Source organism: Tursiops truncatus, chromosome 18 (assembly GCF_011762595.2).
Source record: "Tursiops truncatus isolate mTurTru1 chromosome 18, mTurTru1.mat.Y, whole genome shotgun sequence".
Lineage (NCBI taxonomy): Eukaryota > Metazoa > Chordata > Mammalia > Artiodactyla > Delphinidae > Tursiops > Tursiops truncatus.
Window position 1 is genome coordinate 59,994,898 of NC_047051.1, and position 27,152 is coordinate 60,022,049.

Here is a 27,152-nt window from a genome sequence, read left to right on the forward strand (position 1 = left end):
GCAGGATGCATTAATGAATGGGTGGATGATTAATGATACGTAGCACTTTAATTAGAAGAGAGGCTCAGATCATCCCACTATTTCAGGACCATGCCTTGGACATGCTGTATGTTCTCTGCCCTTTCTAACAACTTACGCAGTTGTGCTAGGCAGTGCTGGAAATGCTCGTGATACCACACGTTCACATATAGGTGGGTGATTCTCACTTTACTGTTAATTTGAGTTTTGTAGCTTTTCGATGTTTTTATTTTATTTTTCACTGTGTAGAATCCACATGACCTATGGAAGACAATAGCTAAGAGGTATAACCGGAGCCAAATTAAGCCTTGGCTGATGTATTTCAGAAGATGATGTTATCTCGGATTTCTTGTGAGAGGTGGGGAAAGACAATGATTTTTCTTTGTTCACCTTTCTTGACCTATGTTTACAGCTGTGAGTTTTAACAAATTGGTGGCCTATATACTTACATGCAGAGATCACATGGTGAAACAACTTTTACAAAATCAGAGACTTCTTATATTTCCAGCATTTCATTTTTCTCCAATTTCCGTGTATCAGTTCAAACAGGAAAGAGACTGCTAACTCAAAGGATTAAGAGAATATTGACAGAGCTATGGGAAAGGTTAAAACGGGGCTGTCCTACAAAATAAAACATGCACTGAACATACAACTCAGCAATTGTACTTTTGGGCATTTATCTCAGAGAAATAAAAACTTATGTTCATAGAAGCTGTATTCCTAGAGCGCGAAGAAAGGCAGAGAAAGGCCTGGGGGCCAGAGAGCAGGGGGCAAATAGAGAAAACTGCATGTCTCTGCTATAAGCAAATATTTTCTTTTAGTATTTCCCAGAGCGAGGTTTTTCTTTTAAAAGTAGTATTTATTTTTCTGAAATTTCATTACATGTTTTTCAGTTGTCTGTGTATGCTTCTGCCTAGTCGGCCCTATGATCAGTATCATTCTACAGGTTGTGAACCTGTGTTTATAATTTTTGTACAGTAAACAAACACCTTGTAAACTGGATACATTTCATTTCTTAAATTTTAATCAAGGGTATTTATTAAGCTCTCACAATAAGTAAGTCTTGCCGGAGAAACAATTAAAGGTGGGAAAAGCGGGGAGAGGGTTTCCCTGACCTCTAAGTTATTCATAACCCTATGCAGAAGATGGAAATATTTACCAAAACCCACCAGTACATGGAACAAACTGAAAGGGAGGGGAGGCTGTGTCTTTAATCAGGTGTAAAATTCTAAATTGAAATATTGACGTCCTTACGCGTAGAGCTTTAAATTTCCGCGGCAGTCGTGCGAGTGTTTGTGGTGGGGGGTGAAGTGAGAGCTGTGATACTTCTGCATTTCATCCCAGGAACGTAGTTAGCGGAGACTTGAGATGCCTTTGCATTTCTGAGGCAGATTAGGCTTCCTTCCACTCTTCATAATTTTCCTGCAGAAACTCGAGATGGTTTTTTCCGCAGTCACCTTGTCCCTCTTCCCGTCTCATGTTGCAACTATCTGGACTTCATCAATCTTTCCGCCTTAATCCCTGACCAAATCTTCTCCTCTTTTCCTGCCACATCACAACATTTGAAGAGAAACAAACTTATGATTTGATCTTAGTTTTTTAACAAGATAGAAAAAATTATGCATATCATCTATTAATTTTGAAATGTAGGCCACGTAGGACATTACTGTGACATGAAGACATGTTTTTTATTGAAATTCCAATTTTTTGAATAGAAGGAAAGATTTGACTGGGATTTCCTGAATGAAATAAATATCCTCTAACCAACTTTGCAGTATTTTCATCTGAGGAAATGTAAAAGGATCCGCATCTCCTCTAAAGTATTTATTTAGATTGTTTTTTCTTTAAAGCTGTGTTTTCTTGCATTTGATTGTCACCAGCAAATATAAGAAGTGATGAGTTTTCCTAACGGCTGGAACGAAACAAGATCTCTCATTAAGTAGCAAAGAATCCAACAGCCTTTGTTCTTTGTGTTCACTTTCCTTACACAATGACTTCTAATTTGCCCAACTGTTACCTTCAAAGTAAAAGGAAGAATCTGATTTATAATCAACACAATTTGCTCAGTTTTACAAAACTGTTTACTGTTTGGTTTAAATAATTTGTACAGAATGAAGATGTCAAAAACACTTCAGATTTTACTTATCTTCTAAAACAGATTTGCTTTGAAATCCAATCTAACTAGCATATACATTTTGAGTCTATTAGTCTTTAATAAAAGATAGTGGATATTTTTATCAGACTGCCTCTGCAGAATAATACCACTACTCTGCATTTAAAAAAAAGCATCTTTATCTTGAAAAAGTTGGAATATCTTTCATCTCATTGTATCCTAATTCAGGGGCAGTAGAATCCATCTTGCAGATGAAGGATTGAGACAGAGACAAATGATTTGTTGTCCAAAGTGACATCTGCATAAGGGCTGGCCCTGCGTGAACTTAAGACCCTCACATCCAGCGCCACTTGCTCTGCTCGCAGTAGCCAACGCTGCAGGAGCAACGGCGACTGATATAAAAGCTCCTATTTCCCTCTGCAATTCCAGCAGCAGTGGTCACTACCCTTCTGAAGATGGCTGCTGCAGGCACACTTTAAAAGTAGAAACTCAGGAAGTAAGAGAAAGCGTTTGGGTTTGTTTTCTGGGGCAGGAGAACTCCTCTTAGCAGGATGCTAAACTGGTCACTCCTGGAAGTCACACTTTTCATCCCCAAAATGACAGCTTTCTAAAGGAAATAAATAACCCCTCCCATCCTGCATATGGCCAGGGAACTCCGTGGAAAAAGACGTGCGACCCAGGGCAGTGTGCTGCAGAGGCTGCATGCGCTGGGGATGGGGGTGTGAAGGAGAGAAGGGCCAGGAAAGACAGAAAGGCAGATGGTAGGTGACGAGCAGCCAGGGCTGGAAAAGAAAAGAGAGCAGTTGAAAGAAAATGGGGAACTTACCGAGATTGGCTACAAAGGCTAGAAAAGCCTCAAAGTGCTGCCCCTTGAAGATGGATTCACTGTACCAGGAGCCTATAAACCCTGTAAAACCAAAAGAAAGAACGGTCAGGAAGGGTAGGGCTGAGGCAAGACCTGTGGTTGCTAACTCACAAGTGACGAAGAATAGGAAGATTTAAGTCCACTACTCAACAGCATTTCTATAAACACTTCAACCAAAATGTTTAATCAGTTCTTCGGTCAATGTCCATGGTACTCAATTGTTCCCTTTTTGTGACAAATCCCAGAGAAGTAACCTCAATCTGTTACCCTTTGCGAAACTGCTGATTCTGGGTGGCCTCAGAAACAAAGCTGCAGCACACGCATTTTGAGGAAGGAAAGTAAAAATGTAACCTCAGGTCCAGTGTTTTGGGAACTGAACGACTTTGGTTGCCAGCTCCAGGCTCCTTTATCTCTTCCGTCTCAAATTAGGAAGAAAAACCTGTTCTCCCTGACTGCATTCCTTTTCAAAAATTTTCCTTTCTCATACCCAGATGGTGCCCTTTGAACTTAAAAGCTAAAGAACTTTGTTCCCCACTGTAAATCGTCCCCAAGGCCACGTTGCTTTTCCATTTAGCTGCCAAGCTGGGGAGAATTGGCAGTTATACTGGACAATTAGGACTTTGAAATATTATCCCAGCACATATGTAACAGGTTAGCACAGCGCCTGGACACGAAAGGGAGTGCCTTCCTTCCCTCTGGGCACTAACCTAGGCGGGTCTAGTTGCATTTCTACCACCGAGATAGGGGAAAGCTGGTGTCCTGAGAGGGGATAGATACAGAAGAAAAGAAAAATATGAAAGAATGTTGCTGGACTCTTATTTTAAAATTCAGTTTTAGATTGATAAGTCACTGAGCAAAGCCTGAAAAAAAAAAATCAAAAGGAGAAAAAGACAACAGGAAATGAAAATATTAATGCTAAAACCCCTAAAAGCAATCACCTTTATCTCTAGCTGTAAAACAGTCCACACTCTAAAACTCAAGTCCAAAGTATTACAGACACTGACCAAAGACCTATCACTGAACTGTCTCTATTAATAATTAGGGATGACTTTAAGTTTTTCCCTAGCACTTTATTTAGTACAATCCAATCTAGGTGTATCTCCTAGAAAAAATAAGCAATAGCAGGGCTGTTATTTATATAATCTGTGAAAATAAGCATTAACCCACTCTTCTAGTCCCTGAATAAAACCAGACATATGGTGGGTATTAAAAAGCAAATGTAGTCTATCGCAACTTTGTAAATTTTTGTTTCTTTCTTCATGGAACCTCTCACTTAAAGGGAATTTTCCTGCTTCAGTCTTCCTTTAAGAGATGAATTCTCTAAAACACTACCCGCCGCTTTCAAAACCCTTAAATCCAGAGAAAAGTGGCTCTTAAAAGTATTCAGATTAACCTGGAAATAATACAGCAGTTTAGCCAGCTAAGAAGTATGTGGGCCTGTCTAGCTATTCCTCATGATTTCCTGACCAGAAGAGAAAATAACTTCTAGCTTCACCTTGAGCTAATAAGTCAAGAGAAATTTGAGCCAATGCTTAAATAGGACATACATAATCCAGACTGTTATACCGAAAAGAAAATTGTATTGGATTTGGTTGAGTTTTCAGAGTTTGATAGAAAGACTAGATCAGGGATCAGAAGATGTGGGTATTAGTCTTAGATATGCAAACTTGAGCAGTACCTCTCTGATTCTCACTTTCCTCATCTACAAAATAGGATAAGAGAATCCATTGGGCCAATCTTTATTTTATGTGAGAATTTCATAACTATAATCAGATATACATTATCATTCACAGTTAGAGGGTATTCATTCAACAGACTCATTTTGAGAGTTCCACCTTCCGAAAGGATTTTATTCCATTTAAATGTTTATTATCATTGGGTGTAGCCAAAACCTCTGGTGTTTCTGGAAATAATAAGAAGGGTTAAATCTCAGGTATCACAAAGCTTGCTTTATTCCTCTGACCTCTAAACCCTTAATTCTGGAAGTCCTGCCTATCCTCTCCATGCAGACAGCTTGATCTCACTTGGGGTAGGGAAAGAGATGCTTCTAAATTTAGGCTAAGTGGATTTAACATATGGCATCATACCTTCCCGGGTCAAGAGGTCCCTGTGTTTCTGGAAAACTGGAAGACAGATTTTGCTGGGTGGTAGAAATTGGAGAAGGAAGACCATTCAATTATTTGGAGAAAAACAGTGACTTGAGGATGTGGGGTTGCTTTAAACTAAATTTCTAAAAGAAAGCTATGCCCTAATGCTAAAAAGCCTTCTTGATTTAGGCCTTTGAGATATTTCCCTGATGGCATTTAAGACATATTAAATTATTTGGCATTTGGTCCATGTGTGAAATGGACTCAGCTCTAAGTGAGTTACTCAGCCTTGGACTTGGTAAATTATCTTTATTGGATTTGAGGATAAAAATAAATAGAAGCACAAGGAGGGTTAGAATTGAGGTTTTCTCTTCCAAAGCCAAAGGCTCAGAGTCAATAAAAAAGTCAAAAGATAAAAAAGGCATAAGAAAAAACAACAGCAACAGTGAAATTAAGACTTTTAAATTGGAAACAAGTTTTTTTTTGGAAACAATTTTTAATAAAACTGTGATTCAAACCTTGTAAGTTTCTTATTAAAACAGACCTGGCTTTAATTTCAGGTGAGTATGGGTGGCTTCAGATCAGCAATGACAGTAATGTGTATTTCGGTGAACTTCAAATACTCGTGAGGGAAAAACAGATATGATCTGCCATATTTCCTTATGGCTTAAGTAAGGCATCAGGATTCATGCTCTTATGTCCATCTGGGATATCCACGATTACTAACATTCTTATAAATGTTTTTTCCCTCGTTGCACCAAAGGCATAAAAGGACTCCAAGAAAAGAGCAGCTTTCGAGACAGAGCTGAAATGGTGTAAAATCCAAAATGAAGGTGTATATTTGGTTCTGTGCAATAAAACGATGGCAGTAGGTGCCACTGTAAACTATGTGAACACTGCCATCTAATGCATTGCTAAAAATCGGCAAGTGCTTTGGAAAGTTTTGCTGGGAAGCAAGAGAAACAGAAAATAACCACCTAAGTAAGATCACTACCGTCAGGATTTTACTTTACATTAAATGGAATACAGTATTCACATAAATCATGGCTCTTGTGCCTTACTTTTCAGCACACCAGCAGTACTTGTTTTCTGAATACCTCTATCTTTTCTCATCTTCCAAGAATAGATTTTTTTTTTTATCTTGCCAGTGCTGTGTAGCAAATAGTATTTAAATTAAGACCTTTTCTATCTGAGGGCTGCTTTGTAGCTTGGAGAACACAGGTCATCAAAACATATCCATTGAAAAAAATCCAAAGACCTAGAAAAGATCCACCAGTGTGTCTTTATTCGATGTGGGATGTGATTAAAATGTCAGATGTTCTGTTAGAAGCTATCAATCCTGTATCCACCACGGCCATTTTCATTGCTTCAAGACTATTTAGAAAAAACTTTTTTGAAAACCTGTTCACCATGGTTGAGCTAAAAGAAGCATATCACACACATGTACACACACCTACACACACACACACACACACACACACACACACACACAATAAAACTATCATAACTTCCCCTAATCTTTACATAAGGAATATTGGGGGAAAAATACTTAAAAGATATATCAACCACTTCTAATATTAGCACTTTGCAAAAGGGCTCTACTAAAACTTCAAATGAGCCTGGCACAATCATCTATATAAACTCTATAAGCAAGTAAGTTGAAATAATCCTGTATTCTTTGGTTTCACTGCCGGGAAATAGCTGAAGGTCATCTTGCTGCAACAATTCCCACCCTGAAGAAACTGCAAATCACATTGACCAAGAAAGGATGAGTAGTGGGGCAAAGGAGAGAGGGTGCAGTAAATCTGATAAGTTTGGGGAAAGTGTGCTGCTGTAAACTGCAGCTGAGGTGAGTCCTTCATGGTAGCGAAAGATATGTGAGGGGCAAGACAGTTGTTTATACAGACAATGGTAGAATGTTTAGAAAATGATTGCATTTGCGCTTCATTAATTCACTCAGTTTGCTGAGCTGAGACCAAAGAGTGATGGAGAGATCAATGAGATGATGTCTCCATGTTTTAAAACTTCCACCCCCCAAAAAAATAAAAGTAAAAAAAAAAATAAAACTTCCACCCCAGTAGGAGAAAGAAGATATCTTCATAAATACATAATATATGTATATATTATATATATATATTTTTACATAAATATATGTGACATAATATGGCTCACAAATACATAGTATATTTGAAAAGAGTTTAGTAATTAGCAGAGTAGATGCCCAATAATTATATTTTTGAATGTGTGGATAACTATTTGGATAAATGAATAAATGGATTTATGAATTAGTGTCCTAAGAGAGGTTATGGGAGTTCAGAGAAAAGACAAATGATTTCTGTTAATTTTGGTAAGCTGGCAAGTGGAGACAAGTTATAGGAGTTTAAGAAAAAATATAAAATATAGTTGGGATTTGTGCAGCACATTGAATGATTGTTAATATAAACCCAGGTAGTGACAATAGTAAGTAAGGCCATTGGAGGCAGAAAGAATAATAAAGGCTTGGAGACAGGAATTTATTCTGAATGAATGCATTTCTGTTTGCCTGATGATCTAAAGATGAGGGGGAAATTTCTACCTCCCACCATATACAAAAATTGGCTCTAAAGAGATCAATGATCTAAATATAAGACTTAAAACCCCGAGAAGCAAACATGGAGGCAAATCATGACACTAGATTTGACAATGAATTCTTAGCTATGACACCAAAAGTACAAACACCGAAATTAAAAATAAATTGGACTTCAGCAGAAATTTAAAACTTCTGTGCATCAAAGGACATTATCAAGAAAGTGAAAGGGCAACCAACAGAATGGAAGAAAATACTGGTAATTCGTTTATCTGACAAGCATCTGGTAAATAGGATACACAAGGAACTCTTGAAACCCAAAAACAAACAAAAGGATAAAAAACACAGTTAATGAAGGGCAAAGGACTTAAATTAAATAAACATCTGTCCAAAGCACATGAAGAGATGCTCGACATCGTTAACCATTAAAGAAAAGTAAATTGAAGCTGCAATGAGGTACTGCTTCACACCCATTAACATGGCTATAATTTCTTTAAAAATACAAGTGTTGTCAAGGATGTGGAGAAACTGGCACCCTATTTGCTGGTGGAAATGTTAAATGGTTCAGCCACTGTGGAAAATAGTTTGGCAGCTCCTCAAAAAGTTAAACATAAAATTTCCTTATGACCCAGAAATTCCACTCCTAGGTATCTATCCAAAAGATATGAAAGCAGGTACTCAAACAACTATATATACATGCATGTTCATAGCAGCACTATTCACGCTATCTAAATACAACCCAGAGGTCCATCCATGAGTGAAGAGATGAACAAATGTGGCATATCCATACCATGGAATACTATTTGGCCATGAAAAGGAAGGAAGTACTCATACATGCTAACAGTGATGAAACTCAAAAACATTATGCTGGGCTTCCCTGGTGGCGCAGTGGTTGGGAATCTGCCTGCCAATGCAGGGGACACAGGTTCGAGCCCTGGTCTGGGAGGATCCCACATGCCGCGGAGCAACTAGCCCCGTGAGCCACAATTACTGAGCCTGCGCGTCTGGAGCCTGTGCTCTGCAACAAGAGAGGCCGCGATAGTGAGAGGTCGGCGCACCGCGATGAAGAGTGGCCCCCGCTTGTCGCAACTAGAGAAAGCCCTCGCACAGAAACGAAGACCCAACACAGCCATAAATAAATAAATAAATAAAATTTTAAAATAAAAAAGGCGAAATTCCTTTAAAAAAAAACAAAAAAATTATGCTAAGTGCAAGAAGCTAGACACAAAAAGGTCACATATTACATAATTCCAAATATCTGAAATATCCAGAAAAGCCAAATCCATTTTCTGACAGGAAGCAGACTGATGGTTTCCAAGGGCTGGGGGGAGGGGAGAATGAGGAGTTCCTGCTCAATGGCTGTGCCGTTTCCTTTCAAAATGATGAAAATGTTTTGGGAGTAGAGAGAGAGAGATGGTGGTTGTACCACGCTGTGAATGTACCAGATGCCACCGGACTGTTCACTCTCAAATACCTAATTTTATTTTGTATGAATTTCACCTAAATTTAAAAAAATTATTAAGGAAATAGGAGAGCAGGATACAGAATAAAAAGATAAGTTGAATAATTGTTATTTGCTGCCAATCAAATGCACACACAGGGAAGAATCTCTCTTTGTAAGTTCTTGGTTAGAAGAGCGACGTGATCATCTCCATGCTAGGGGACGTTTGAAGTAGCTGCAGTGTGTGGTAGAGATTGGACAAAGTGACAGGAAGCAAAACTACCTGCTCATAATTTTAAAAGTAGTTCTGCTGCAGGAAAGAAAGTGGGGCGCAAGAGGATGATCATGTCCCAGATCTCAGGTGAGTCCCTGAGACGGCTGCCAAGTATGGGCTCTTGGCTTCTTGCAGGAAAGAATTCAAGAGTGAGCCACAGTAAAGTGAAAGAAGGTTTAATCAGGGAGATACACACTCCACAGACAGAGTGTGGGCCATCTCAGAAGGTGGGAGGCCCCAAAATATGGGGTGGTTATTGTCATAGGCTGGGTAATTTCATAGGCTAATGAGTGGGGGGATTATTCCAACTACTTTGAGGAAGGGGCGGGGATTTCCAGGAGTTGGGCCACCACCCACCTTTTGATCTTTTATGGTCGGCCTGGGAACTGTCATGGCACCTGTGGGTATGTCATTTACATGCTAATGTATTATGAGTGTATAATGAGGGTCAAGGTCTACTGGAAGCCGAATCTTCCACCGTCTTGGACCTAGTTGGTTCTAACCAGTTTATGCTGTTCATTTCCATGGAGTTTAATGACATTTTTTAAAATTGGAAAGTTGTTTCTTGGTCGTAAAGAGATTAACGAGACCTGCTGTATTAAGAAATTAAAAACAGAACTACCATACAATCCAGAAATTTTACTGCTGGGTATTTATCTGAAGAAAATAAAAACACTAATGTGAAAAGACATATGCACCCCCATGTTCACTGCAGTATTATTTACAGTAACCAAGATATGGAAACAACCTAAGTGTCCATCTATGAATGAATAGATAAAGGGGTGGTACATACATACAAGGGAATATTACTCAGCCATGAAAAGAATGAAATCTTGACATTTGCAACAACACAGATGGACCTTGAGGGAATTATAAGTGAAATAAGTCAGAGAAATACAAATACTGTATGCTTTCACTTACATATGGAATCTAAAGAAGAAAAGAAACAAACAAAACAAAAGCATAGATACAGAGAACAGAATGGTGGTTGCCAGGGGTCTGAGGAATGGGCAAGACAGGTGAAAGGGATCAAGAGGTACAAATTTCCAGTTATAAAATAAATGTCATAAGGATGTTATATAGGGCATGGCGACTACAGTCAATCTTTTTTTTTTTTTTTTTTTTTTTTTTTTTTGTGGTATGCGGGCCTCTCACCGCTGCGGCCTCTCCCGTTGCGTAGCACAGGCTCCGGACGCGCAGGCTCAGCGGCCATGGCTCACGGGCCCAGCCGCTCCGCGGCATGTGGGATCTTCCCAGACCGGGGCACGAACCCGTGTCCCCTGCATCGGCAGGCGGACTCTCAACCACTGCGCCACTAGGGAAGCCCTATAGTCAATCATTTTGTACAGCAGACTTGAAAGTTGCCAAGAGAGAAATCCTAAAGGTTAACTTAGTACAGTGACAGATGGTAACTAGACTTATTGTGTTGATCATTTCACAATGTATACAAATATGAAATCATTATGTTATACACCTGAAACCAATATAATGCTATATGTCAATTATACATGGATAAAAAATTTTTTTAAGAATTTGTGACTGCAGTCATATAAATCATACCTTTGGCATTATAAACATGAATATAAAGTCGCCTCTCCACCCATCATCTATAAGGAAATAATTTCCATTACACAAACATTCCCACTAAGAAATTTACATTCTAAATATGCTTAATTACATTTCTGTTAGATGTTCAAATATTCTTTTATATTTTCTGATTCTGACTAAGGCTCTTGGAGAAAAATACCTTGAACCTGCTCATCTCATTTAGATGCTGCTAAACAGAGTTAATGCCACTTGGTTGCACACTTAAGAGCTATATTTACTGAGGAGTGGTAGACCTGCCACACTGCAGCGTTGCAAAACACAGGGGGAGAACAGGAGAAGCTCCAGTTCTTTCTGCTTTTGTTCATCAAGCCCATCCTGTTTTTGCTATACCTGTTTTAATGTCTCCTTTTCTGCTTTCCTATTTGGTCAATTTCTTTCCCCAAAACGTTGGCTGTGTAGGAACAATTACAACCTGAGTACTTCCAGGCCACCTTTATCCTCTTTCAGGATTCTCCTTCCTCTGGTCAATTTGGGGAAAGAGAAACTGGTTCATGTCAATTACTAAGTCACTTCCCCTCTGCACTATTTCATTATCCCATCTGAGACCTCTACTCTCTCGGTTGGCAATCACCCCTACCCATTCACACCTCAGAAGGTCATTAAATCAAGGGGACATGTAGCATTCTTTATTGGAGGTTTGGAACAAAAATTCAATATTAGACATTCCCCACTTAAAAGTCCCTCAACTATCTCCTGCGCTACAGAACATATACCCTTGTGTGGTGGTGACCTCCTCCCACGTTGCAAGTCCTGATCTGTCCCTCTCACTTCTCCTAGGAGGCTCCCACCATTCAATTTCTCTTCATTTTGCAGTCAATTTACCAATCTTCTATTTTGCTGTCTCCTTTCAAATCATATAGGCATTGGCTCCCAAGGTCAGACCTTTAAATATTTTCTTAAACAAAGTCTCCAGAGAGAAACTATGCCACTTCCTTAGAGGCAAGAACAGCTATGTTATTTGCAGTTTTAACCAGCCTATTTTCCCCTCTGTGTTACTTTATTTTACTCAAAAACAGCTCATGTTGTCCTTTATGTCAGGGTCATAATAACCAAAGATAGTCCCTGAATACCCTCGAGTTTTAGAAGTGCTGTTACAAGAGAAAGAATTTCTGATGATCTAACTTGAGGTCACAGAAGATACAACAGCGATGAAAAAATTAAAATACTCATTTTCTGTTTCAATACAAACCAGTTCAGAGATAAAAAAAAAAAAAAAAGGCAGCACTTCTCTTTTTCTATTTCCAAGTTGAAGCAGTGCCGAAACTTTCAGCGGACAATGACTACGTCATGAACTACACTAAATAAATGAAATAAGCGAACTCCTTGTAAAAGCAGAAGGCGATCATGGTTATGATTAGGGTAAGCCAAGGTGCAGAATACCCAGAGAGAGAGCTGACGGAAGTATTAAAGACGCCATATGTGGCCCACCTGGCTGGGAAAGAAATCTGGAGAAGCAGTCAAATGAATAAATCAGGAAAGTAGATCAAAAGAAAGTTGGAAAGTGAGATAAATGTAAGTGAATTAGAAGAGAAGGAAAAAACTTTTCTACAATATGACCAAGATTTTGAGGGAGCTAAAGTGTAAGATAACAATTAAGGGAAATATATGTGTGTGTGTGTGTATATATATATATATATATATATATATATATATATATATATATATCGAGTCTGTATATTTCCTGTATATGATCTGTCTGCTTATAAGTTGTTCGAAAGTGTAGCAGTCAGCATCAGTAGGGGTCCTTCGTGGCAAGCAACAGAAATCAATTCAAATTTAAGCAGAAAAACAAAATAGTGAAGGGTATCTAGTATCTCAAAGGCTTGCTTGAGGGAGGTGGAAGGCAGCACCCAAGGGAGAGGAGGTGGGCTCCGCGCTCCCACAGAACAGCCCGATTAGGGTGCTTTCTTATTAACAGTGCTCCCAGTGGGCCCTCAAGCGAAGCCTCCTCGGAGCTTCCAAGACCGCTGTGGGAAATGTCTCACTGGGCGCTTCTCCCCTGAAGATCTGCAAGTTCAAAGCCCCAGGCATGAAGCTCTCCTTGCTGACTGGGCCTGTAGCACACGATCACTTCTAGGACGTGGGAGAGAGTGAACTGCCATGTCTCTCACCACGGCTCACAGACTGTAGGGGACTTCCTCAAAAACAGAAATCTCTTCCCTACCCTCTCACCAAACCAGACACATCGAATGCCCTCCATAAATACTGAACGTTTGACAGTGCTAGCAGTTTAACTTAGTTGAATTAATAAATGGAAATAGTTAGAATTCAGTTTTCCTGACTGATCTGTTCCTCACAAAAAAAGTTATGAGTAGGAATCTGGAGTCCCCAGGCTGGGGATGGGGACAGTCATGTGTGGGGTGAAGGGCCAAGGCTCCAAAGTCTAGGGTTTACATCTCAGTTATAATATTTATTGTCTTTGAACTTGGGTAATTTTGTTACAGCTTCATATGTGTGACAGTTAAAATGAAAAGGCTATTCATCTCTTCGAATTATTCTGAGGATGACATTTAAAAAAAGCATCCCACTTGCATACGGTTTGCTTAGAACAGGGGCAAGTGCTCGTAGAGCATCAGCCACTCTAACCACTCACACGGTGGGGCTCCATCGCCCTCTCACGGGATGCCCAACACACACAGCTACTCTGAACAAATTCTTGGTTTTTTGATTCCTCTTCCTCCCAGAGCTGAGGAGAACCCTGATGTAAGCCATCTGCTTCCAGTGATCTTGACGGATTTCCTGCGTTGTTCTAGTCATCTCCCTTTATTTTGACCTCAATCTCCTGAGGCTGTTACCTTGTGAATAAAAGCATTCTTCAGTTCCATGTTGGGTTAAAAAACGTAAGTATTCCAACAGCCCTTTCTAGTACTACTGTCCTGCTCATCTCTTGCTAACCACCTGGCCACCAATCTCTAGCTCCCTTGTGGCTGGATCCCACTACCATGAAGATGAGCTCGAAAGTCAATGATTTGGCTTTGAATCAAGCTCTATCATTCTTAAGCTGTGTGACCTTAGACAAGTTACTTAACCTCTCTTAACCTTAACAATGCCTCGTCTGCATTATTTGTATAATGAGGATGCTAATGAATCTGGCACATAAAAAATACCCTTGATTATTATCTCAATGAGTGTTCTTAATTATATGAGTAGGCAAAGCTTCTGGTGGGATACAGTAATAGAAAAGGCTCTACAACTGATTTTCTCATGAGGGGTTGCAGTAAGAAGTTCCTAGAAGATGTACCAGTCAGAGTACCTGTAAGAAACTAATATTAAGATCACTCCATTAGGGAACTTTATAAAATTATTGTAAAAGTGGAGGGGAGACAGCTTTTCTCCATTCACCTCAGCTCTGTGGATCACAATGGAAGATGCAACCACAGGTGCCAGGTAATAGGACTACATTCCAGTATTGGATCCCATCACAGGATCAGTCCCTCCCGGTTTCTGGGACTCGTTCTACCCAAGGGGCAGGTGCCAACCTTGTGTGCACAATGGAATCATCTGCAGAGTTTTTCAAAAGCACCAATCTCCAGGCCGCACCCCAAAGTCTAATGTTTAACTGGATGAAACGGGGGAAGAAATAAAATTTTAAATATAATTTTGTTTTAGAAAGGAAGGGGAAGAGGAAACGAGGGGGAAAGGAATCGCTGTCCTGGGAAATTACTGTTCGAGGCCATCCAGGCCATTTCTTTGCTTCCTAGAAGTTCCCTGAAATCTGTAAAGAAAAGATAAAACCCCTAGATAAGTTCCTGAACGTGCTATTGTTCATGTGCTCAAATAGCTCAAAACTTTCACCATCAAGAAACTCTTAACCAAAGTTTAATCTAAATCCCTCCTGTTAAAAGCTAAGTCCCATTATTCCAGTGTTTAGCTCAGAGGAAACAAGACCTGCTCACAGCATTCAGATTGTACACTTCTCCATCCTTGAAGTGTCACCTCACTTTACATAAGTGAGCTCTTTTTGTGCTTAATAAAATTGACTTGCCATTTCTACTGAACTGTAGTGTGAATCAGCTCTCAAGCAATGCAGGGCAGTACCTTCTTGTTTCCTAAGCCAGATTTTGCTGTGATAGCAAGCCGCCCCGGGCCCGAGGGCCATTATGGGGATGGGATGGCAGACCTTTAAATGACCTCCATGGCCTCCATGCAGACCAACTTACACTGCCCTGTGGCCACAGGCACCTGGTAGTAGCCTGACTGCATTAAGCTTCTCTGCCAATCCTGGGAAATGAAAAATGAGTCTTTGGCAATCTTCAATCTGACTCAGTGTGTATTTAAGTCAAGGTATGAAATATAATAGCCACTGTTACTGAGCATCTAGTATATGCCAAAGATGTTGTAACAATTAAAGGAGAAAATTTATGGACAGAGCACACTGCCAGGAACAGAGTAATCTCAATAAATGGTGACTGGTACTGGCATTCTTACTAATCCCAAAAGTGGCCTTAAAAGGGTGACATGATTATTCTCACTTTATAAGGGTGAAATCAAGGTTTAGAGAGGTTCCATCACTTGCCCAAGGTTATACAGTTTGTAAATGGAAGAGCAGTCATTAAATGCAGGACAACTTTTGAACAACAGAGCCTTGCCCAGGATGGAGAGGGTAGAACATTTTTGACTGTTCATGGAAGTTTCCCATGGTTGGGAAGGAGGTTGAGTAGAGTTTGCAACGAATTACTTCCTTTTCTTTTGCACAGCATCACAAACCACCTAAAAATTAATCTTCCAGTAGACAACTGCTTCTTTGGTGTGTGCGTCTGTGTGTGCAAATCACACATGGCTATGCGTGTGTAGACAACGTGATTTATTGGCTTAGTGGTCATAGTAGAGAGAGACAGGTGATGGATTGCATTGTAGCAATAACACAAATCGATCACATTCAGAGATTAATCAACATCATTCACTTCAATTCTCTAAGTATTTATTAACAAGGGCATATTACGTGCTTGATATGTGCACTACATTCCTTGGAGGATATGAAAGAAAAAGATGGCAGGGTCCCAGCACTCAGAAATCTTCGTGTGGTTAAAACTCTCTGTGAAATGGGGAATCAAATGATATAAGAAATTGTTCATTAATGTGCTAAATTAAACATAAAATTAAGTACTAAAATATATAATAGATACCTTCAGGATGAATTAAGGGAAAGGAAAGAGCTAGACCATTACCAAGGAAGGCTTCAGGAAGGAAGAGAGATGGAAGATGAGCACTGAGGATTTGAAGCCAAATAGAGAAAAGGGTGTGAATGTCTTTTCCTTTCATCCCAGGCCTGTTAAGAATCAGCCTGAGCAAAGCACTTAAGCCAGGAATTCATTTAATTATTCATTCATCTGACAAGTAAACCTAATACATGCCAGACTTCTAGTAAAAAGAGAAATCAGCATGATGTGTACAGGGAACAATGAAGAAGCTACTTGGTGGAACAGACAGTTTGATAAGGGGTTGCAAAGACATAGAAATTGGGTGGAGTGAAATTCTGGACACCAAGAGAGACAGAAATAAGATGGCCCATGAGAAACTCCTCTAAACTCTTGAGGAGGAAAAAGAAAGATACAATGAAAGTGGTGTTAGAGAAAACCTCATCGAGGAGAAGGGCTCAGGTTCCTTGGTGCCAGGCTAAGACACATACATCTGCACACACTCCATACGTTCATATGTATATACACAGAGAGAGGCTGAGAAGTCTTTTGCCTACTTGATTTGGCCATGCTAAATCTTCAAGAAAAATACTATTTGATAATGGCAATGGATACTCTTGAAGGCAAAAATGAGTCAGTAATCCTCAACTCTGGTTTTCAGTTGGAAATCAAATAGCCCTGGTCTAGCCCCTTCTGGGGAATGTTCTCTGATCCCACCATCCATAACGTAGGTTTGGTTTTCCATTACCAGTAAACAGAATATCAAGAAGTCTCCATCTGTACCCAGAAATCTATGTACTTAGTTAAAGAAGGGATTATCCCCCCAAGAGACATAAGGCAATGGGGGTGAGAAAGGAAAATCTTTTCAACGAAATTAAACAAATTCAGTTTCATGTGCTTCACAGCTACTAAAAAGGCACAGAGATCAAATCTTATTTTCCTGCTGTCAGACCTAGGGTCTAATTATTAAAAAAAAAAAATCCATGACACCCAAGTTAATTAGTACAAAACTGCCTTAAATGGCATTGGCTTCATTAAATGACAGATAAATATTTTAGAATGACCCTCTCAGTGGGGGAAGGGTGTGAAAATTGCCAAAGAATGGCTTTAATTTTAGAATACCGGGAAGAATTTCACACAGCGGCAAACATAATTTCACTCAAACTGTATGAAAACACTATATACTTAAACAGCTATAAACCTTTGCTTGAAAAAATAATAAGTAAACACAGGACTTCTAGTGAATAAAAATGGAGTTTAAATCTATATCAAGTATTGGCTTGGCTGCTAACAGATTTGGTCTAAATGTCAGTGTACGACCTTCTCACTTAACTCGAGACCATGTGGGTTTGCTTTTCCTGATACAGGTTTAGTAAATATGGAAGCAACCATCTCAAACATCAGCCACTCAAGCGAAAGGATATGTATTACTCTTAACCTATCATGCCTATGGGTACACTAGGAGCTTCCACAGAGACAAAAGTGGCCTGAGACTTCACAAGGTATGATGCCCCTGAGATCACTCTGCCCTTTCCCGCTGCTGCACAGACATCAGTACAGACAGCAGCAGACAAGGGAAAGCAGCCAAGAACAGCAGCAGGAACGCCAGACAGACAAATCCATTGTAGCCAATCCAACATCTCCAACAATTTCACTAGTTTGGTTCAACAGTTTCTGGAGAAACGGAAGCTATCACTCCAAATGACTCCTGGCCAATTTTTACAGGTCATCTCAAGCTTCCTGTACCATTGCCCTTCCAACTGCTCACATAATAAGGGACCAGCGAAGTCAGCTATGGATTGGCAAATCAAAGAGTTGGCTTTGGCTCTTTGTAACGTTAATAGGAATTACGGGAAGCAAGGAGTTTAGATGTTCAGCCAATAGAGTGCTTTAGAGCAATACTGTACCCACTTGCTTTTTCTAGCGCTGACCCATTGGCTGGTCCTGCATCTTGAAATACACAGCCATCCATCTCGTTTCAGAGGCAGAGAAGATGTACCAACCTAACTATGTGTGACGGGGGATGCCCACATTGACTTAGGATGCCTAATCTGATCTAATAGATTATGACTAAATCTACAAAGGAAAAGATGCACATCAACTGTTCGCATTAAGTCACTGTACCTAGGTCACACACAGCACCATTTAGTAAGTTCTACGTGCCACTGTTCTCAATAAAAGTGGTTTCATTGTCCCGGGGAAAGGCATGTTTTGGGCCAAAGGGGAGACTCTCAGTTCCCCACACCCAGGAAGGCAGATGTACAAGAAGTAAATAACATTAGAAGCCATATAATACACAGCCCTAAGCTGGGCCTTATAAGGAATAATTTTTTAAAAATATCCCTAAGTTTTTAGGGTTCTTTTCTTATTGAGAAAAACAAAATATACACAAAATAAAAATCAAATGCTACAGCAAGATCACCAGCTGACTTCATTTCTCAGGTCATGTTGCATTTACAAAATATAATTTATGCTATGAGGCAATATATCCACTCCTAAAAAAAAAAAACCCACACTCAGCAAAATCATACATGAAAAATAACCACAGATTATGCAAAAAATGAGATTATGGGCAGACCACTCACTATCAATTCAATCCATAACAAGAATGCTAGCAAAAACAATAATGATTTTGAGAAAAATACTAGCTCTGTTAAAAAGACATTGACATTCCTAATAAATAAAGAAATACTAAGTGAAAGTATTGGCGGAAGGGGATATAAGGAAGAGTTGAAGCTGCTGAGTTGTAAACAAGATCAAAATGGACAAACGTTGGGGAGAGTTGCAAAATAGGAACTTCCAAGACAAAGCCCGTGTCCTGTGGCCACGCTGAGTCAACAGGAAGAGCGTAGGGTAAGGAACATCACGCACAGACTCTATTCCTGTACACCAGCTGTGTTACTGTATTTGTGTTCAGCTGCTATCACTTGATGGTGTAAAACAGTAACCTGCTGGGGCAAATCACCCATGGACTGACCTACGTGATTGATGCATTACAATGATGTCTTTCTATCCACCCACCACATATAGGCTAGTTTTCAATACAGAAACAAATGTTTTAGCAGAGCAGATCAAATGTCGTGTTTATTTTATTTTCTTACCCAAGCCTCCATTTAACTAGCTATCAGTTTCTCCCATCGTTACTAATAGTGTTACCAATATCTGAACACCCCAAGCTTGAATTGCATTTTTTCACTCTGTCTTATTTTTGAATAGCAAGTTGCCAAATATTTCATTTACCATCAAAAACTACCGCACCAGATTTCAGGCCCCTCTCTCCTGTCAAGGTGTGGTTGAAGAAAGAATCAACAAGCCCATTGGAGAGACAAGATACAGGAGAGGGGTAACTCTTGGCTTCTCTCACAAATGTGAAACCGGAGAGTGAGACCTGGACGTCACGACCAGGGTGGAAAGTGAGAGAGGAGCCACCAGGTTCTCTGCCAAGTACAAATCTTATCATATTATCTGGGAGCTAAGTGGGGAATGCTAGCCTCCATATAAGAAGAATCCAAGGCAAAGCCAAAGAACCAGGAAAACAAGAATGAGAAAAAGCAGAGCTGGAAAGGGAGATGCAGTCTGGCCAGGACTCATCCTTCATTTAAATGAATCAAGATTCATATATTGATACATCCTTTGTGTGGGAAGGTGGGATTCATTTCAGAAAGCTCAAATAGGATTAGGCACAGAAGCTTCTTTTCTTCCTGAGCTGTGACTGCAGGCTGGCCATCAAGATCTAATCTTTCTCTCCCACTATGTGTTTAAACAGTTGTCCCGGGCATGTCCCCTCCCCATCAAGACTGTACATCCTAAATTTACTCACCGTTAGGTGTGGCCACATGACTACACTTTCAGCAAAGGAATATAAACAGAAGTGATGGATGCCTTTTCAGTCTCATAATGAAATAAGGCCGTGCCTTAAAACCCTGAGCTTATCTGTTCCATGCACTCTCTCCCCTTCTTTCTTGATGTAACTCAGACATTGCAGCAATCCAGTTTCTTGACTGCCATGCACCACATGAGATTGGCAGAAACCTGGGTACCAAATAACTTTGAGTATAGTTGCCCTATCGACCTGCAAATATTACCTGTGAAAGAAATCATCTTCCATATTCTTTAAACCTCCATCCCTTGCAGTTCAGCTTATCTCAAATAATATACATTCTAAGACATTCTATAGTCTATCTAGTCATATTTTTCGGTTAGTTAATTATTTTTAAACTAATTTATTAATCAAAAGGCAACTTCGAATATTCACTATCTTGTCATTCCTGAGCAAACTAAAGGAAATCTCTTATGAACCTGTTGATAACTGTCCATGAGCGGTATTTTCCCAGTGATGTGGGAAAATGATATGGGATATTTTCTTGACACTGTTCCCTCCATCTGAATGACATTCTTGAACATCTTTAGCTGTTCCAAATTGTCATAATTATAATTTTTGAGTTGGGGAAGGCAATAAAGCAAACTCTTATATCATTTGGAAGAATAAATGAGCTAGAATACACAAGAAACTTTTTTAAATAAGGAGATTCTTGCTCTTTGAAATATTAAAATCCTCTTTAAAAAAAACTACAATAAGTTTTAAAAGGGAGGTACTGGCCAGAGAAGAGACAGATTGATATTTGAGACAGAATATACATATATATAAACATATATAGAGAGATACACTTAGGTATAATTACAGATAAAGGTGCTATCTCAAATCAAGAAAAAAGACAAGTTGTTAATAAAAATTGTGTTGGGTCTAACTCTCCATTTGAAAACTGCAGCAAAAATCAATCCCCACCTCATCTCTTAGAGCAAAATTATTTCCAGACCAACTAGAAGCTTAAATGAAAAATAAATATACAAATTTCACAGTGAATATTTATCTAATTTAACTAACAAATGAAAAAGAATTTTTGATAATGACAAACAGAACCTCCAGAAGGAAAAAACTGTGCAAACATTTAAACCTTCAGTACTAAATTTTAATTCAAAGAAAAATGACAAATATATAAAATGTATACAAAAGAAATCAATGTCTTTAAAACATATAAAACTCTAAGCGTTACTATGAAAAAACATTCCCATAGAAAGTAAACAAAGGATTTGAATAATCAAGTCGTGGAATAGTAAATTAAAATTGACAGTGAGCATATAAATATGTTCAGCTTCACTAGCAATTCAAAATTCCAAATCAAAATGAAAACGAGAGGCTATATTTCAACTATCAGATTGGTAGAGAAGCTCGTTCCACTAGCAGGAGAACTCGCAGATTGGAGACTAGGTGTGAATTGAGGTTTATGAAATCTCTCCTCCCACTTGGATGACTTGTGCCTCGCCAGGGGCGTCTCTTCCAGACTGACAGGATCTCTCTCTCCTGTGTTCTGATCCTCCGGGGGTTCAGTAGATGTGCCTTTATTCACACCTATAGTTACCAGTCTCTTTTTCTGTTCATGTCTAGATTCCAGAAGATCCTTTCTGGTGTTCATACCTTTAAATATGATCACCTCCCTAAAAAGGCCAGCACTAAATAATGACTTCCTTTGGCTAAAACTAAATGACAACGTTATAAAGAGGGTTTCTTGGCTAATTAGGAAGAAGAAGGCTGGAGGAGTGGGGATGCAGGCGGGATGAAGTTCAGGCCCACATGAGAGCATCATTCTTTTTTTTTTTTTTTTTTTTTTTTTTTTTTTTGGGGTAAGCGGGCCTCTCACTGTTGTGGCCTCTCCCGTGGCGGAGCACAGGCTCCGGACGCGCAGGCTCAGCGGCCATGGCTCATGGGCCCAGCCGCTCCACGGCATGTGGGATCTTCCCGGACCGGGGCACGAACCCGTGTCCCCTGCATTGGCAGGCGGACTCTCAACCACTGCACCACCAGGGAAGCCCAAGAGCATCATTCTCAATGAGGTCACCTCTACTTGAATGTCCTTCCCTCTGCTTTATCCTCTCTCTGGATCATCTGCCTGCAAGACAAACCCTCTTTCTTTCCAGAGTATTTCCCCATGTGGGACTACATATGTCTCATTTCCCATTTTTCAGGATAAGCAAATCAATCAAACTGATCCCCAAATGAGGCAGTGAGTGTGCTTGGGGAAAAATGTCTTACTCTAAATGGGTGGTTCTAATGGTGGTATTTGCCAGTGCTGTGGCCTGGGTTTCAGCCTTAGCAGCAGATGAGAATCACCTAAGAATGAATCCAGAGCAGATTTTAAAACATATCAAAATGGCCCGGTGTCATGACAAACCAATTAATTCAGAATACCTGGCACTGGGGCTGAGCCATATTTTTTGTTGTTTTGTTTGTGTTTTAAAGTTCCAAAGATGAATCTAATGCTAATATTCAGTGAGGACTGAGGATCAATCCCTACAACAGTGGTTCTCAAAGTGTGGTCTCCAGATCAGCAACAAGAGCACCTGGGAACTTGTCAGAAATGCAGATTCTCAGGCTTCTACAGAATCTGAAACTCCAAGGGTAGGACTGAAGACTCTTTGCTAGCAGTACCTCCAGGCGATTCTGACATGCCCGCTCAAGTTTGAGAATTACTGCACTAGGACAGTCATTCCATGACATTTTGTGAGTCCCTCCTGTGTCCAAGCACTCAGTATATAAAGATGAAAGAACAGTTTAAAAAAGCAAATTTGATGTGATAAGTACCATTAGGAAAGATTAACCATGTACTATAAAACTCTAGAGGAAGAAACCATGGACAAGGTCATATCTGGCGGGTCATCACAGACCACAGGCTGGCGACTTTAAACCCAAATATTCTGTTTACTTTCCATCTTCTGATGAGAGATCTGCCAACCCAGTTACACAGAGTGAGCCCAAGACTGAGAGGAATAAATGGCAAGCTGCATTTCCTTATCTGCTGGACCCCACTGCAGCTCCAGCCTTTCTCAGAAGTTGACCGGTCAAGGTTTGCTGAATTTAAAGGCTCTGACCCAGTATGCCCAGCACCCAAGTGAAGCCAGATTCCGACAGACACCACACACACACACGCGCGCGCGCACACACACACACACACACACACCCCCTCGGTGTGCGCCAGTTCCTTCTGGTCCAGGGGTCCCTCATCAGCTAAGCCCAGGTCCTCCCGTGCAACCCAGAAGGAAGGCAAGGAGCAAACGAGAAGCAAGAAAAAGCAGAAGGGCTGATCTGCTGGGGCTTTCCAGGAAGAAGCTTCCGGACGACGGCGCCACTTCCCCGGCCGCTTGCCTCGGCTCCTCCTACCGGGCGCACCTCTGTCTCCGCCGCCGGCCCGACGCGCGCTCCCAGTGCCCAGCGCGCGCCACGGGAACGCGGGGACCAGCCCTCGCCCGGGAGCGGACAGTCAGCGATCAGAACTGGGCCTGGGGTTTGGTACTCCCGGCCTCCTGGGGATGGGGTGGGGGACAGCGAGCCGGCCGCCGCCGGCCAGAGGCGGCCCCTCTCCACCTCTCCTGGGCGGCCAGGACGCGCTGCGCGGTGCGCAGGGAAGCAGGGCGGGGTTTCAGGGTTGCCGGTACCTCTCGGCCTCCTGGGGTCGCCTCCCTTCCTTGCCCCACCTGCTGCGCCCTTCTTCCGCGTTCTCCCCTTCGCTTGCTCCTTCTTTTCTGGACCCTTCTGCGGCTCTCCTCCCACACAGTGGTTTTAAAGGTGGGAGGGAGCCGCTGCCGTACTGGACTCCTGACCTTGCACATTCCTGGAAGCACCTTCGAAGTAGGGTTGAAAAAGAAATAGCAAAGGATAAAGCTGCTGGAGACAATCAACGGAAATTATTTTGGGCATCTCCCACCCACCCCTCCACGCACACCTGAAAATAGAGTGCAAGAGAATCACTGGTTCTGGGCAAAATTCTCAAGCGGACTAAATAAACGCCCAGCTTTGAGTTCCTGGGGAAAGAGTACCCAGGACATACCATTTCCTGGTGGGGAAGGGTGAGTCCCGCAAGGCATAGAACAATGGCGTTCAGTCCTGACTGCGTGTCGTAATCACCTAGGAAACAGGAAGATGTAATGGAGGGGTTCGGGTGTGCGTGTGTGTGTGTGTGCGTGCGTGCGTGTGTGTGTGTGTGTGTGTGTGTGTGTGTGTGTGTGTGTACACACAAAGTACCAGGGTTGGGGCTGGGGTATATATCAACCATTTAAAAATAGAGCAGCTATTCCTATGTCCTGTGATAGGCCTAGACATAATTTGGGATTTTTTCATTTTGTTTTGATTTTTTTAGTTCCTCGGGTGATGCTGAAAGGCTGGCATGATTCAGAACGGTTACTCTAAAGCAGTTTCCAAAGTGTGGCTTCAAGACCAGCCGCGTTACCATCACGTGGGAGCTTGTTAGAAAAGCAAATTCTCCCATCCCACCCCAGATCACTGGATCAGAAACTCTTGGGTGAGGCCCAGCAATGTGTGTTTCAACAAGCCTTCCAGGTTACTGGGGTGCTGAAGAACCGCTAGGGATTGGCTGACCTGTGCCACCCAGAAAGCTAAGAAAGATTGGAATATTTTTAAAGGGCTGTAAACAGACAAAGAACACTGTACACACACCTAGGTGGCCCACAAGGCCAAAAGTATTTACCATGTGGCCTCTTACAGAAAAAGGCCCCATTCTAGACTAGAGGGTCATATGGTGGAGACTCTGTTAGCTCACCAGCCACAGGCAGTGGGAGGACACTGAGAGATTGTGTGAAATAGTGAGGTGCTGGGAAGGGCAGGGAAAGACAGGATAGGAAGGTACAAAGAATAGAGAGAGGGAAATACATTTTCTTCTCATTCGTGTGAAAGACCAGGCTTGCTAGAGGATGTGTTAAAATCACTTGAGATCAAAGTCCGTTTTCCCTCTTTTTTTGTAGACAGGCATTATTATGAGCATCCAACAAACAGATATGTAGGACAGGCCGTACACGCGGCACATGTGAGCCACAGCAGTCTTCCAAGTGGACTGACGTCAGCTAGGTCCATACTCAGACCCCGTCCAGCAGCCCTGCATCTACACAGAGGTTTGTGTGGAGTTTGGCTCTCCCTAAGCTCCTTGAAGACGGAAAATAGAGGCTGTGTTTATATTTGTATTTATCACCTGAAGTACTGTGACAGGCACACAGTAGGTCCTTAAACGTTTATGTACTCAAAATTTTTTTTTATTTTATTTTGTTTTGCGGTATCGCGGGCCTCTCACTGTTGTGGCCTCTCCCGTTGCGGAGCACAGGCTCCGGACGCGCGGGCTCAGCGGCCATGGCTCACGGGCTTAGCCCCTCCACGGCATGTGGGATCTTCCCGGACCGGGGCACGAACCCGTGTCCCCTGCATCGGCAGGCGGACTCTCAACACTGCGCCACCAGGGAAGCCCCTCAATGTGTTTTAAATGTCTACATGTGGTTCCCCAAGATGTAGTGCCAGCTCTCCACATATGTGCTAGGTTGGTATTTGGAGAAACTGTACCAACTGTCAGATAAAGAAGAGGCTGAATAAAATAAAGGCTTTGGGGCATCTAAAATAATGAAGATTATATATATATATATATATGTTTTATTTTTATAAGAAATACAGGTATCCTCTGCTTTCTAACTTTATTCTTATGAAAGTTCTGCAGTAGTACCTGTTTTCAACTGAAAGAAATCCAAAAAGGATTTTCATTTTTATGAAAAAAGGTGACAAGTGAAAATTACGTTCAGCATCTGTTCTGCAGGGAGCTGCTACAGAGGCAGGGTGCGTCCCAGCAGCAAGAGTGGCACCGCCGAGCTCCTTCCCCAGGAACTACACTCAGCATCTCAGCATCAGGCCTCCATAGCTTTGAACTGTGTCTGTGAACATCTGGGCTTCATCTCGATTTATTTTGTGCATCCGTTAGCAAGATGTGTCCTAAGCAATTCGCTGCTTCACTTTAAGCTGTTTCGGCTTACGAAAGGTTTCATAGGAACGCTCTACTTTTCGATAGCAGGGGAAGCCAGTAATGTCTGTCTTTGATAAAACAGTGTATCGCTGCATAAAATGGGGGCATATCGTTAACCACTCAAAATAAATATTTCATTGGAGAAGCTTATTGTTGGTTAATGTTAGTGTTATTTCTTCACCTGCATCACCTCCCTATTCACCATTCTTCATAAGTTTAGCAAACTATACATGTATGCTTAGATTTCAATTTTAAAGACCAGAATTACAGCATCCATTTCTACTGAATGATGTTATTTCTAGGTGCTGGCAGAGAGCCATTACTAATACTACTTGGCTGTGGTGAGGCTAAAATGAATTCTATTAAAAGAAAAAATCCTAAATAACAGATATGTTCACAAGTTGCACTCCATTTAGCATGCAATCTGCTTTAAAATATGTGATTCTTTTAATCCAGAATTAATATGAAATTATTGCATTTCAGCACAGTATTATGTATTTTAATAAGAAGCTAAGTTTTTGTTGTGTGTGTGTGTTTTAAGTTTTTTTTTTCCAAATGTCATATTGTAATTTTCAAAAAAGGCAATTATTTTGAGATGTGGTAGCCTTCTTCTGAAAAAGAAACAAGAAGCCATTGATTCAAAAGCAAACGACTGTTCCCTCACATTTAATCCCACTAGAATTAATGGTCATGTTTCAAAGTCACTTCCTGCCATCCAGACACCTCACTTGCCATTAAATTAAGAAGAGGTGTAGCGACACCCACATAATCTACTACAGTGAAACCCTAATATTTTTAAGATCTAGAAATTCAGAATTGTCAAGTACAGAGTACCTAGGTAAATTCAGTTGGAGCCAGCTACCATGTGAAGTCTCGTTTATGCATGTAGTTGTAAAAACACAACTTTAACGTGAAGTAATTTTTTAAAAATCTATTAAATGACAATATCCCTTCATGAAAATAATATGTATGTATGAAGGTGTAGGTTGAAGCCTTATGGGAGGGTGAGGGATGAGACCAGGGCAAAGCAAGAGACTCCTCAGGCATGAACTTTAAGGAGGCATATTCCCTCTCAGGACCCTGCAAAGGCTATCTCTGTAGGCATCTTTCTTAATTCACTGTATTCTTGGCTTTGCTTGACATCTTGTGTAGTAATTTTTTTAATGAGCAAGTATTTTGCTCATTTTATAG

At 40.8% G+C, this 27,152-nt stretch overlaps 1 long non-coding RNA gene across 1 annotated transcript; it reads right to left on the reverse strand.

The window, feature by feature from the left end:
* Window positions 1-866: 866 nt before the first annotated feature.
* Window positions 867-24,848, reverse strand: LOC141277057 (uncharacterized). Its single transcript, XR_012327730.1, has 5 exons — window positions 24,833-24,848; window positions 23,994-24,070; window positions 23,602-23,787; window positions 2,958-3,038; window positions 867-1,563 (listed from the first exon to the last, which is right to left on the reverse strand). It is a non-coding gene; the product is annotated as an uncharacterized lncRNA (long non-coding RNA).
* Between the last annotated feature and the right edge of the window lie 2,304 nt (window positions 24,849-27,152).